Source organism: Cupressus sempervirens, chromosome 7, assembly GCF_028749045.1.
Source record: "Cupressus sempervirens isolate cs-2001-9-10 chromosome 7, ASM2874904v1, whole genome shotgun sequence".
In the NCBI taxonomy this organism is placed as follows: Eukaryota; Viridiplantae; Streptophyta; class Pinopsida; order Cupressales; family Cupressaceae; genus Cupressus; species Cupressus sempervirens.
The window spans coordinates 750,815,405-750,831,503 of record NC_143124.1 but is presented as its reverse complement, the minus strand read 5'-3'; positions in this window follow the sequence as shown (position 1 = coordinate 750,831,503).

The window sequence follows — 16,099 nt, the reverse complement described above, 5'->3', positions numbered from 1 at the left end:
GCTTAATTTTATTTATTTATTTTTGAACATTTTGCTGTTACAAACTTAGTACTTACATGTGGAGATTTTCATTGATTGTATTTTGTTAACATGTTGAGATTTTCATTGATTCTAGTTTTTTCTTTAAGAAATTGTAACATAATGCATTTGATAGAATAAGCTCCATTAAAAAAAAATTGTATTATAATTTATAATTACAAATCAGCCTGTAACATAATACATTTAATGATTGTCAATTACAAACAATTCCAACCCTTTGCAAATGACTCAATGTCAAATTGCAATGACTGTGAATTCCCTTTTGCAGATACAAGGGAGCAACAATAGCTATAGGTTAGTTTGTAATTGTATATATGGTCAGATATGCTGGCTCTTGATTTTTGATATGCCATAGTATGTTAGTGCCTGGCTACCCAACTATCTTGATATGCTGGCTCTTGATTCCTGTAATAATTAACATTAAACAAAGGTGAAATTAAATCCAAAATTTGAAATTAAAGAGCAACAAGTAACAAAAAAATTATAGTTCTATCACTTACTATGTTGTTACAGTGTTACTACTTAGTGCTATCAGCTATGACTACCACTAATAGCAATAGTAATAGTTTGAGAAGATGACCCAACTTCACTGAATTTCTTTAGGGTGCTCCATTCTACATCATTTGGAAGCCCCATTTTTTTGAGGTTGTAGCTAATTAGTTTTAGTCTCATCAACAAAAAATACTTTTGAGAGATAGAATCATATGATAGGAGGAATCTATCTGTAGCATCACACATTGTTGACAGTGCTTTGATGCAACTTGCAATTCCCTCCGGAGTGAATTCCTCAGGCAATTCCCCTAAATGAGAATTCATCCTGCCCTACAAATTTTTCATGTAATTTTTGTTTCCAATGAATGTGCTTTCTAAGTTAGCAGGATTTGGTAATCCAACATTCAGCAAGTTCACTATGGTGTTATTCATCTTCATCAACTCTTTGGAAGTAGAATTGAGCAATTCACCAATTCACGTTAGTTCTTCACAATGTTGAGAGACATTAATGGCCATCACATAGGCATCCAAGCTATTGTTTATTCCATGGTTTTCCAAGTCCTTGTCATTGGATCTCTTTAGTTTATTGAGAACTTGGTCAAAAAGATCTTTTAAGGAATTGGTGAAGATTTGTCTTTTAGCCTAAAAATCAATTTTTACATTTTCAAAGACAACTCTGAGATTGCTATTTAAATCAAGCCATTCAACCAAACCATCACTGATCGTCATTATTTTGTCCCAAATTTCTTGTTTGATAGGCTTAACTATGTTTATTATAGTATCCTTCACATGATGGTCTTTGGAAGAGGTTGTTCTATTTTCTACCATTACATTCTCCACCTTTTTCTTCATTTCAGACATCTCTTTTTCACTCTTTTTTTGCATTTCCTCTAGTTGCCTTTGCCAATTAGTTGCTCTCTTCCTCTCATCCTCCAATTTCTTCTTCCAATCTTGGATTTTATTTGTAGTAGTTACCTCCTTTTTCTTGTTTTCCTCGAGTTCCCTTTTGAAATCATGGATTGTCTTTGAAGTAGACTCCTCCTTTTTCTTCGCACTGTCCAATTCCTTCTTCAAATCATGGAGACTTTGAGTAGACTCCTCTTTCTTTGTGTTCTCCAATTCCTTTCTCAAATTAAGGTTTTTCTTTGCAGCTAACTCCTCTTTTTTCTTTGCATTCTCCAATTCCCTCCTCAATTTGTGGATTGTGTTAGTGCTTGTAGTAACACTAGACTCCACTTTCTTTGCATTCTCTAATTCCTCCTTCAAATCACTAATAGTTTTTGCAATTGACAACTCTTTTTGTTTCATATTCTCCAATTGGTTATTCAAATTATGGATAGTGTCTGCAGTAGAATCCTATTTTTTCTTCTCATTCCCCAATTCCTTTTGCAAATTAAAAATCATACTTGCCCTAGACTCCACTTTTTTCTTTTCCTTCTCCCATTCATCCCTCAAAATTTTATTTTCCTTGGCAACAAATTCTAGTTCAGTTTTCAAGTCATGACCAATGCACTACTCTCTATAGACTTGAACAACTATGCAATAGATGCTTGTTCATTCTTAAGTCTTTTTTGGCACTCATCCAATTCTTTAGTCAAATGTTGCACTTGTTCATTCATCTTTTCTTGTTAGACAATTGCCTCTATAGGAGAAGATTTCTTTATCCTGTTTTGCAATTCTTTGAACCTATTGTCTGCTGCTTTCACCTTCACCTTCACATTATCAAGGTCTGCCTATAACTTTTCTATTTGCTTTGTAAGCCTTTTTTTTTTCCTCTCCTCTTTCAAACGTGTAGAGTAGATCATTTTGTTGCTCTCTTTTGATATATTGATTTTGTCAATATTTTTCACTTTTGACAAATCCATTTGAAGACTGGTAACTTGTATATCATTATGATTTATTACATTTTGTGGTGGATTATTATCTCTACCCAGGGGCATAACAGCCATGAAGTTCATCATTTCATTATTTGGATCATATGTTGGAAATATTCTGTTAGTAGATCCCTAACATTCGACAACTGCATCACTTTTCAAAGTCTTCATAATTTGCCTATTTCTTTTGCTTGTCTGTTCAAACTTTGATGCAAACTCGTTCAAACTAAAATTTGGGTTTTTTGACACAATTGAGTGTTTGAAAGGTGAATTATCAACTGTATCATTGAATGCTGATGCTCCTCCATCTCCAGCTAAACTTACTCCACCTACAATTGTATTTTGAGGATTGCCAACATACTGAAGATGGCCCATTCCAAATCCTGGCATTTTAGGACTATTTTCAGGGTTCTGTATAGAAGCCACTGGTGGATACATTTTTGAAGTAACCGCTAACATTTCTTGAGGTGTAATTGTCATAATTTTTTACTTTTTTGCACAACGTTCATCCATGCTAGTGCCAGTGTCAGTGCCAGTGCCAGTGGGATCAACTACAACTAGATTTGAAGATTTAACAAATAATGTGTTGGGATGACCCTCAAAAAAAGAAGTATAATGTTTTTTGCCCTTTTTAGATGAATCATCTTCAATCTTGGAGCTTCTAATGATTGGTTTACTTCCTCTTTTGGGTGGGTCTGGTACTGGAATTGGATTCCAAATCCCATCACCACTTGCACCAATGGGCCCTATACCTGCATAACCCATTTTTTGTATCATAGTTGCTCCTTTACCATACATTTGTTTAGTAGAATCACTCATTTGAAGTTTAATAATATCTTTGCCCCTGGTTGACGTGGAATCCTCAATACCTTGAATGTCAGCATCAGACTGGAGGTCCTCCTGTCTTTAAATATCACTGTCACTACAACTATCAAGTTGATATAGTACAGTTGGATGCTCTTTATCCCAATAAGTGTTGAAAAGGTCATCCTCATCAATTTCCTCAAAATTTGCTAATGTCTTTGGTTCACCCAAATTTTGCCTCATTTTACAAAACTTAGTTATCTTGGTTTGACACCACATTTCAGATATGTATGCCTCTTTAATTGCTTTTGGCATAGACTTCTTAGAAGGTTCAAATGCTTTCTCATAGAAATTTAAGTATGTCAGAGGCCTTGATTTGTGTGACTCTGATATGTGCAATGTCATAATTTGGGATGATATTTGTTGCATTGAAATGTTATTCTCTGCTGCATGTTTCTCCATCTCTTTCTTCACGTCATCCCACAAATCCTTGTTTTTTAACTTTTCTATCAATGGCATCTCTTGGTGTTGATATTTGCTCACAGAGTTCCCATTGGCAATGAGTCTTGTTTTTATTATGTTCAATGGATCATAATTCTAGTGACTGAAAAAATGAAAGCCAAGAAAAGTTACCAATTCATTTGCCACCTTGAAAGCCTTTCTCTCAAATGTGAGGCCTCCAATTGCGAAAGGAAAGGAAGGAAATATCATTTTCTTTTGTTGTCCACTGAAAAGTTCATCTACGCTCTCCATCTGCCTTACATATTCCAGTGCAAAAACCCTTTTTGTAACATCCATTGGAAGTTTGTAGGGTTCAAAGGCTAAACCGTAAAACCTTAAGACAATGTACTCTTCCATGAAGAACTAGTCAGCCAATTGAATCTGACTTCCCAATTGAATGCAATCTTTACAAGACATAAGCAATCTAGGCATTGTAGTGCCTGTGATTTTTTGGTAAATAGGTGCCAAAAAGAAGTCTACAAAATGGTTCTAGTTTTTATTGTTAGCAGTCATCCTCATCTTATGTGTCCACTCATATACTAGACTTGGTGTTTCTAATTCCTTCTAGGTTTTCTCATCAAACTTATAGACCTCAATATCAAGCTTGTTGTTCTCTGTCTCAAATATTGGGTGATGCTTTGCTAAAAGAATGTAGCACAAGTAACTTGTGAATCTAAATTTCTTCATCTTGCCTGTAGTTGTACTTTGTTTAATCATTAGTAATTGTTGTTGCATAGATTCAACAATGTACCGAACAAAATCATATCTTATAGCTACATTGTCAACTAACTGACCTTGACAATGGATATTATAAATTATTTCAAGAACACTGGCCCCCACTTCCTTGTTACTATCCAATCCCAGGAAAAATGATAACAAAGAAATAGTATTCTGAACCTATGACACAAAAATATCATACTGATAAGGAGGCTTATGGTCTTTGTCTAGCGTAATAGTAACACTAGTAGTGGACTCTGAGGGTATTAAACCCTTAATATATGAATCTTGAAAACTTCTTTCTAGCTTGTCATAAGCCTAAGTTAGTTTATCCAAGCCAATGCGCTCCTTAGAGCTTTGTGTTCTAAACCCTAACCCTAGGTCTAACAAAGTGAAAAATTCACTCTCGGTTATTGATAAAATTTCCTCCTGAGTGTTTTGGTTTACAATTGTCTTTCTATTTTCATCATAATTCTGAGCACATAGCATTACAATTTCAAGGCAAGGGAATACTTTGGGTATAGTGAGGTTTGCTAATCTAGTAACCAGAGTAGCTAGTTTATTTGTATATGCACCAATACTACTATTATATTTGTAATAAATTCTCCTCTTTTGGGGATCTTTCCACTTACTAAACAATGAATGTCTAATTGCCATGATTCCAGAATCTCCATGGATAATAAGATTAAAAATATCAGGACATTCATCAGTGAAACCTGGGGTTTGTAACACTTGTTTGAGTTGTATAATGGTGTTCTTTTCCTTTATGGGTGCACTTTTTTGGGAGGTTTATGACTTTGTTTTGCCCATGCTTGGCTGCTACTGGTTATTAGACTTCAGACCCTATTCAAAATAATTGTAAAGTGTAAACCTAAGACAATTAAAATCAAGATTTCGATTGCTGCAAATTGTAGTGGAATTTTTTTTAAAAAAATTAAATACCTAGAATTGAGATTGGATAATTAGTGTTGTCGTCTGATACCCAAGTTTCATGAATCACACTTTCAGTCTTCAAAAATCAAAACACAAAATAGAATTTTGCCAATGCCAGTCTTTGAAAATTTAAAATTTGAAAACCCTATGGCTATTGTATTGGACTCTTGTCTTACAATTCCAAAACTCTCAACTTAATACTCTAAAAAGGTAATACTTGAAGTTTAATAGTTAAAATGAAAGTAATAAATAATTAATGGTTTTAACTTTAATGTACAATGTACATCTAACCGTAATAAATTGTCAAGACTCAAAGTCAATATTAAATAATGTAGGACATGTACATAAGTCACACGTGTCACAATTCTGGATGAATCTTGGCATATGGGAAAGCATTCCCCAAATCAGCCCGAAATTCATCTTGGGTCGTCGATCTATAGACTATCAAATGGTTATTAAATTTATTATTATTATTATATTATATTATTTAATATTATTTATATAATATTATTTATATAATATTATATATAATATTATATTAAATAATATAATAATAATGACCATCTCAATCTGATAGATCGAGATTCATCCCAGATTGTCAATGACTTGATGGTCATTATTATTATTATTATTAATATATTATATAAATATTATATGGTTATAATTATATTATATTATATTATAGACTATAGTATAAATAATTATATCATATGTTCTATTATTTTTAATTAAATTATTAAATTATTATTGTTGTTAAATAATTTTAATTTTTTTTAATGTAAGTGCATTGGTTTATATTTAATATTTTAATAATGTATTTTTTAATAGATTATAATATGTTATATTTTAATATTTTTATTTTATATTACTTATATTATGTAATCATTTAAGATTTATTATTATTATAAAAATAATATTTTTTTAATTTATAATTATTTATTTTATAATAGAACAAATAATATAATTATTTATACTATAATATAATATAATATAATTATAGCCATATAATATAATCATAACCATATAATAAAATATAAATATAACCATGTAATATAATATAATAATATAATATAATATAATAATAATAAATTTAATAAAATATATAATGACCATCTCAGACTCAATCTGATAGATTGACAGCCTGGGATGAATTTCGGGCTAATTTGGCGAATCTTTTCCCATCTACACAGATTCATCCAGAATTGTGACACGTGTCACGATTTCGGATGAATCTAGGCAGAAGGGGAAAGATTCCCCAAATCGGCCCAAAATTCATCCTAGGCCATCGATGACTCGATGGTCATTATTATTATTATTATATTATATAAATATTATATGGTTATAATTATATTATATTATATGGTTATGATTATATCAAATCATATGGTTGTAATTATATTATATTATATTATAGTATAAATAATTGTGGTTATGATTATATATTAATTAAGGTTATAATCTATTAATCTTTAGTTTTCCTTGAAGCTCCATTTGTTAACTTTTAACCAATCAGATTAAAGGAAAATAGTTAATTATTAACAGTTCACTATTTTTAACTAAGTCCCAGACTAACAGTAACATTTCAGCAGTGCATAATTTGAGAAACAAGATGCCAAAAACAAACTTACAAAGTCATAGACTAAGAAGAAAAATGATTTGAGAAGCCAAAAACTATTGTTTTCATTGATAATATTTTAGATTGTACAATGTACATAATACTGATTCATAGGTTACATATTCAAAATAGCTAATTAAATCACTAATTAACCTGGTTTTACTAATTCATAATTTACAAAAAAGGGTAGGGCCCAATCCAAAGAAAAATACAGATATCTTGAAAAAAAATTTTTGGCAAACTTTTGCCCTAATCAAAACATTTGTTTACCCTAAAGGGCCAAGGGAACAGGGAACCAAGGAACTAGGGAGGCTAGAAGCATGAGTAGGCTGAGGGGCCGAGGGATTGAAGCCTTTAATCAAAAAGGTCTTCAATTCTGTCCATGAGGAATCTATTGGAGAAGATGATGTCACTAAACTTGTCCAGCCATGTGAAGTCTATCTCACTGACATCATTGTCCAACAACAACTATTTCTACAAAAAAATCCTTCTGAGCCATTTCCACTTTCGATGGCGAGTTAGTTATCATTCATTCATGCTGAGCAAGAAAGGATTCTTATGTATAATGCACCCTATGCCTTCCTCGCAACACTTGTTTGCTACATCTACAAAAGGGATACCAATGCCTGGCCTCGATACCTGCTTGACCAATACAATAATTTTGACATCATCTTCTAAAAATGTTTCCTTACAAATGTTACACAGAAGCATTAGCATGTCTATTTGCTTGCCTCCAAGGTCGAGAAGAGATGCAAGGAAGCGGAAGGTAATATCCGTGGACACACGGTACCTCTTATCATTTCTCAAGAATTTATGGCCAAGCACCATGCATATAGCATGGCAGATAAAAGAACTTTGGCCATCTACCTTGCAAACCATGGCAAGGATATCATCAAAAAAATTTCTCAGAAAGGGCTTTTGCAAAGCCATATTAGTGCATTTCAGGCGAATTGGCGTATCCATGACTATGATTCAAGAAACTAAAAACTCTGCAAAGTGCAACTACAAACCAAATTCAGATTGAAGAAATTATAATATGAGAAATGATATTGAAAGAGGAATTGAAGAGCCTATTTAATGGTAGACTACAGTTGCATCTAATTCTTTGCCATTTGGCTTTCACGATCTTCCATATCTTATCTTTTCATATTCCTATTAGTTTTCAAGTGTGCGAAATGCCGAAATGTGCTGACATTAATGTCGAATAGTCAATAGTGCCTAACATGATTAATGATTTCCATGTAAAATTTTCCACGTGTCTCCATTCTGAAAAATTATGTGCAACTCCAAGTCTTTTCAAGTGAGTGGCCCTGAGATGCATCTACTATCGTTGATCTCTAACTAATCAATGGTCAATAAAACTATTGTATTTACTATTAACGTAACAAAAGTGACGATAGTCAACTTGGTAATTGTGACACTGACATAACAATGTTACAATATTATTAATAACACACCTAATACAGTACACAAGTTAAAACTTGAAAGTGACTACTCAATAGTCAGTACAGTCACTAACCAATACATGTGCAAATTTCGCTTTTAGATTAAACAATTTTTCAGTTTATCACTAAAGATTAGCCAAGACCATTACTATTCATTTTCCTACAAAACAAGTAATTCACCTCTCACATTATTAATTCATTTTTGGCAAGGGAAAAAATAGCCATCATTTATATATCCGTTAGTGAAAAAAATATTAATTCGCCACATTTAAAATGATTTTTGCTAGGGAAAGAAACAAATTGCCAACATATAATATTTTATTTCCCTATATGGAACAAAAAAATTGCCCTCAATATTAAAATTTTCCTACCCCCAAGATGTTGGATTCGCTAGCATTTTAGGCTTTTTTTTGGGGAGGGGTTTCTTAAAGTTATTCCTGATGAGAAGGGAATATTGACAAGGTACTCTATGATATCGAGGACATATTATTGATTCATTTTTTATTGATAATTTGGATGAGAATGCTCCCACTACTTAGAAACTGATAAAAAATGGAGAAAATAAATGACTCGAACATAGATGCAAATGAAAAACCAATCCAATGGTTAGAAAGAAAGTTTGAGAATAAACTTATGGAGCAGGTTACAGTAGAGATTGTTGTTAGATAGGTAGAGATATCAAACCTTGTAAATAATTTGGAAAAAATTTCTCTAAATGTACATACATTTTTTATAAGGTTATGTGATAATTCCAAATTTACAAAATATATAATGGAGAGAATGGATAAATTAAAGGAATATTTACAACATAGTTCTAATGCACTTACAATGGACTCAATTTCTAGCGCAATACACTTATCCAAGCGGAATTTTTAGTGAAGAAGGCTAACTAAATTGAATATAGAATATAGAAGAATAAAAGCTAAAATTAAATCTACTCAAGCTATGATGACACTATTGGAAACAATAATAGGAAAAATTATTATGTTGTCATTGATGTCAAACCTATTGGTAAGAGAAAGTGTCAAACCTACTAGAGAGACATTTACTAACACTATATAGTGTCATATCTTTTGATTGATGAAGAGGATTTGAAAAGAAGAGATCATGAGATGACCTAGTGAAAGGTTGAGTTGAGATGTATTAAGTATCATGGAAACACAATGGACACTTGATAAGTTATCCCTTGACAAAATAATGTGTTGTTTAGTCAATACATGGAGTAAAGAAGATAGTTGGATAAAGCTAAGAGTTGAAACAAGTCAAAAGGATAAGCTTGACCAAGTATTAGTGTTTCATAGTCAATGAAGAAGTTGAAGTATAAGATTAAGGAACTTATATCGAAGTCTATTGAAACAACTCAAGTCAAGTGTTTGTTATTACCAAGAAAAATGTATGAACAAATGTAGTAGTGACCAAGAATAGTAATGGCCAAGAAAGTATCTTGATGCCGAGTGAGAAAGTATAGTTTGTGTTGATCTACACAATAAAGATCGAGTTAAATAACACAGTGATTATTGAGTGAAAATAAAAGTTACAGTTTGAGAAAGATTTGATTTTTAGGCCAACAAAATTGGAATTTTGAATTAGTCAAAGTGTGTGGAAGGTAAGGAATCATGAGATGGTATATTTTATGCATGGGGACAGCTTTTTAAGTAATAAAAGGCAAGGATTTGATTAGAAGTTACTGGAAGAAGAAGGAGAACAAAAGGATGGAAGGATTTGATGAATCAAACCTAACCCTAAGATCAATGGTGATGTTTAAGTGGGAAGAGGTTGAAATTACATATCCAAGGATGCATAAGGAATTAATTTTAAGGTTAGGTCATTTTTTATTGGTGATCTTAAGGAGAATATATGAAGAGAAAAATAGTAGAGGTGAAGTATGAAGATTTTCTGAAGTGTGATTGCTTGAGAAGATACCAAGAAGATCAGTGATGGATATGTTAATGAAGGCTAGTAAATGAACCAACGGATGAGTGAATGGAGATCTAAATTTGTAAAGTGATTTTACTTTCCAAATCAAACCTACTGTTACATTCTAACCATTGTATTAGTCCAAAATCCTTTAACCAAGGTTGACCTAACAATCATTTTGTAAATCCTTTAATCAAGATGACATTCTAATGGAATTTTCTAAAGTCCTCTAACATGGCCACTCCTAACAAGGTAATTAAAGCCTTTAATGCATTCACATTTAACAGTGTGTTGTATAACCTTAAATAGGGTTGGATCTTAACCAAGCTCACTTCAAAATAGTGAAAATTGGTAGCATGTTACTTGGTGGTTTTTTTCCAAATTGGGTTTCCACATTAAATTTTGATGTCAAAAGTGTTATTTTCATGTGTGGATTTTATTGTTTTGCATTCTATGTTTTATATTAGTTTATTTATTGGACATATAGAGATAGAGAGTTAAGTAATTGCATGAAATGTTAAATTATTGATGTGATGTTGTAGAGATTGAGTAGGCATTTATGATTGATTAGTTTTTTTGTAGTGATTAAAATTTGAATTGGTATCTAGACCTAAGGATAATTGATTCAAACACCACCCCCACCCCCCCCCGCCCGCTCCACTCTTAGTTATTCTAAATCATTATAACAATTAGTACTAAATCATTGGTTCTTGTCAAGAAATTTTGAAAGGAATCAAGTCAAAGATCAAGATATACAAGAGAGAGGTACCTAATCTAAACAAGGATAACTTCCTAGCATAAAAAAGGTTGATGAGGTTGCAATTATCTTGTGTAGGAGATTCCACATCTTACTACTTGAACAATGAATACTTTGATATGCCTAGACCTGTGACAAATGAACAAATGAAAGAGAAGCTGGAGCACAACCAAATGATGATTGACCTTTTAGTAGCCCTTATGTAGAATTTGATGATGTGAAGGAATGCACTACTACTAAGAAAATGTGGGACAAGTAGGCAAAAATTCATGGTGAAGAAAAGAATGTGATGAGTGTTAAGGTAGAAAGCTTGAGAGAAAATTTTGATGATGTGAGAATGCAAGAAGGTGAGAATATTACACAGTATTGTAGCCAAATCAAAGAAGTGGTGATTTCTATCAGAGGAATGGGAGGACATATAACTGATGAAACTATGATAAGTACGGTATTGATGACTTTAGTTCCTATCTATGCAATCAATGTATCTACAATCTAAGCACTAAGATGTACACCTGGTAATGATCTAACCTTGGATAGTTTAATTGGTAGACATACTACATTTGAATTATAAAATTTTGATAATTTACTCCCCTACTAATGTTGAATCTACATTCAAAGCCCATCTAGCCCTTAATGGATCTAAGAAAAAAAGAAAAGAATATATGTATAAAGTGAGAGTGGATCTGATGATGACCTTGATAAATTTGAAGCATTGTTGGAAAGAAGACTTCCTAGAGGAAAAGGCAAATACAAAGGTAAAATTCTTATTATCTATTTCACATGTTACAAAGTTTGTAATATTGCTGCTAGATGACCTGACAAAGATGACAAAGAGGAAAGGAAAGATTTAAAGTACAAAGGAAGAAGAGATGGTAGAAGTAATAGAGACAAAAGATACTACAAAAACAAAGGTAATAAATCTTTCTATATTGCTAAACAGGATGGTTCTAATAGTAATTCTAATAATCATGATGAAAAAGTTGATTATGTTGCAATTAAAGATGATTCTGATGAAGATGAGAAACTTGTATTAATCTCACATGTGAGTAGGAATGATAGATCAATAATTTAAGTGGTTTCTCACATCATATGACTAGTGATACAAGTAAGTTTGATAAGTTAGAACAATATAATGAAAATAGTGTTAAGTTTGGTAATGATGCACCATGTTATGTGAAAGGTAAAGGATCAATTAAAATGAATGATAAGATCAAGTGTGATAATGCATATTGGGTTTATGGATTGAAATATAACTTTTTGAGTGTAGCATAGTTGATAAGTTCAAGTTATAGAGTTGATTTCCAAAACAAGAAGGTGAAGATCTATGATGCTACTAGTGAACTAGTTGTAAGCAGAGAGAAAACAAGAGATAACTTGTTCTATCTAGAACAATTTGAAGATACTTGTCTATTTGTACAATGTGAAGATGTTTGGTTATGACATAACAAGCTATGCCATGTGAACTTTGACAACTTAGTAAGCATTAGTAAAATAAAAAGAGTTAGAGGGTTACCAAGACTAAGAAAACCTAATAAAATGTTGTGTAAACAATATCAAATGGGTAAAATAAAAAAGGATAGTTTCAAAAGAAATACCTATTCTTTTGATGATATTTTGGATTTGGTTCATACTGACTTGTGTGGTGCTATTGGAATACAAAGTTATTATGGTGATAAATACTTTATAATGTTTGTTGATGACTTTTATAGAATGATAATTGTGATGTTTCTTAAGGAAAAATGTGATACATTTCAAATGTTTAAGTGGTATCTTGCTAGAGTTGAGAATAACATAGGTAAGAGTCCAAAATGTTTGAGATCAGATAGAGGTGGTGAATACATCTTAGATGATTTCAAAATATTTTGCAATGAAAAAGGAATCAAGAGGTAAATGAGTGCACCAAGGACACTACCATAGAATGGTATAGTTGAGAGAAGGAATATATCAATTTTGTATTGTGCAAGAAAACTAATGATGGAGAAGGGTGTTTCATAGAAATAATAGAGAGAAGTTGTAAGCATTGTAGTATACACTCTAAATTGAGTTCAAGTGAAGAAAGGAACAAACAAAACACCTTTTGAACTCTAGTATAGACATGCACCAAATGTAAATTATTTTAAAGTCTTTGGAAGAAAATTTTACATATTGAAAGATTTTAGAAAAAGTAAACTTGATGCAAAAAGTGATGAAGGATTCCTAGGTTATTCCACTAAGAGAAAAGCTTATAAGTGTTTGAATTCTAACACTAACAAAATGATGGAAAGTGAAAATGTTAGAGTTGATGAATTTGCAAAGAAAAATGAAGAAGAATGCAAGAAATAATGAATGAAGATTAAATAAAGTTCATCTATGTCTATGAAGGTGAACCTAGTACCTCACCTGAACTAGAAAAGGCGAATGCCAAGCATTAGCAGACAGGTACTATCGATGTTCTGTACAAGTGTTTTTTTGAGCATCAACAATCTATCAAGCATGAGGCTATAGGATTTGAGTCACAAGTTGTAACTTTTGACCAAAAGATAGTAGAAATCAAATTGTATCTAGAAATAATAGAAGAAATTGAACATGTAGAATCTAGTGAGCAACAATAAGAGGAACTGGGATCTAAACCTATATTGGAAAAGAATGTGAGAAGACATCATGTACCAAATCAAATTATTGGGGATAAATATTCAAGAGTCATGACAAGAAGAATATTGAAGAATGGTGCATGATTATTATGTGAATTTGAACCTAAATCTATCAAAGATTCATTGGAGAATGAAGATTGGTCAAGGAAATGAATGAATAATTTGAGAAAAATGAGAAAAAAAAGACATCAACATTGGTACCTAGACCAAAAGATAAAATTTGATTGGAACAAAGTGGGTTTTCAAAAATAAGATGAATGAGAAAAGTGAAGTACCAAGATAAAAGGAAAGACTAATTTGTAAAGGATATGCACAAGAGGGAGGGGTTGACTATGGTGAAACTTTTTCCCTAGTTGCAAGGTTAGAATGAGTTAGGACTTTTCTTGCATATGTTTCTTATAATAGATTCAAAATGTACCAAATGGATGTAAAATTTGCATTTTTGAATGGAATTTCAGAAGAAGTCTACATTGAACAACATGAGGATTTGTTGATCCAAAAAAAAAATGATTATGGTATGTAAGTTACACAATATTTATATGGTTTGAAACAAGCCCCTAGAGCATGGTAGAAAAGGTTACACAATAACTTGGTGAAAATTGGTTTTGCAAGAAATAATGACAATAGCAATCTATATTTGAAAAGTGAAGCTAAAAACAAGATATTGCTAGCTGAAATCTTTGTTGATGACATCATATTTTGAGGAAAGGATTCATTGAGAAAGTCATTTGTCCATAAAATGAAAAAGGAGTTTGAACTGTCAATATTTTGAGAGATTATGTTCTTTGTTGGTTTGCAAGTGTATCAGATGAACAAAAGTGTTTTCATCACTCAATCAAAGTATATCAAAGAAATTATGAAGACTTATGGTATGGAAGACTCAAGACTAGTTGGAACACCTATGGTGACTAGACACAAACTATCAAAGAATGATGATTTTGCTAAGGTGAATCAAACATTATATGGATTAATGATCAGGAAACTATAATATGTTGTACATAGTAGACCTAAAATTGCATTAATTGTTCGCATTTTTTCTAGATTCTTAGATAATCCTAGAGAAAACCATATGTTCATAGTAAAGAGAATATTGAGATGCCTGAAAGGAATAGAGGACCATGGCCTATAGTACAAGAGAAGTAACAAATTTGAATTGAAATTTCACACAAATGTTGATTGGCAAGAAATATTGATGATAAAAAGAGAACAAGTGGGGGGAGCTTTCTTCTTGGGAAGAAGATTGATTTCATGGACAAGCAAGAAGCAAAACTGTATTTCACAATCTACAATAGAAGTTGAATATATTGTTGCAATAGTGAATTATTCAAACATTGTATAGATCAAGCAATTGTTGAAAGGCATGAAGGAAGAGATCACTAAACCTATTGTGATTTATTTTGACAACACAAGTTCTATACACATATCAAAGAGCCTTGTGATTCATACAAAGAATAAGTATATTGAGATAAGTTATCATTACTTAAGAGATCTAGTACAAGACAAAGAAGTGAGATTGGAATATGTGAACACAAAGAAGCAGTTACTTGACATATTCACTAAGACACTACCTAAGGATGATTTTGAGTATCTAAGAGTCAAGTTAGGGGTCATTCCCCTACCCAAAGATAAATAATCATATATGATGCATTGCATTAATCATTACGAGAAAAATATCTTATAGATTTATGCATGAGCTCACAGTTTAGGATCTACCTAAAGTTGTGAAAAGGAAAAACAAGACAATAACCTATGAGTAGAAGAAGCTAAAAGGAGTTAATGTTGAGATAACATTATTGTATCAATCAATGGAGTGATATAAAGATATGTGTATGGATGTCTTTGGCATTATTGTCAAAGAGGGAGAGATTTTTATGAGTGAGTTACCATTCAAGGATAACATAGAAAGAGGGATAAGATTACTACATAGTAGTTACCATTCATATATCAAAGAGGTAATTTATGCTTATTTTCAAGACAGAGACATATGTTTCTACAGAGAAGAGTATGTACATAGTTGGTAGAAGGAGTATCCTGAGACTACATGAATGAGAATTAGAATGAAACTAAGATAGCGAGAACACAAACACAAAAGGAGCTGACAGTTAGTATTGAATTTTTTTTGATTTCATGGTAACTAGTATAGTAAGTGAAGTATGTGAGGTATTGTCATTAATGTCAAAGAGGTAGATTGTTGGAAACTAGAATTGAAGAATTTGGCATGTTGTCATTGATGTCAAAACTATTGGTAAGACAGTGTCAAAACCTACTAGAGAGAAATTTACTAATAGTCTAGAGTACCATATCATTTGACTGATGAAGAGGATTTGAGAAGAAGAGATCATGAGATGGCGTAGTGAAAAGTCTAGTTGATATGT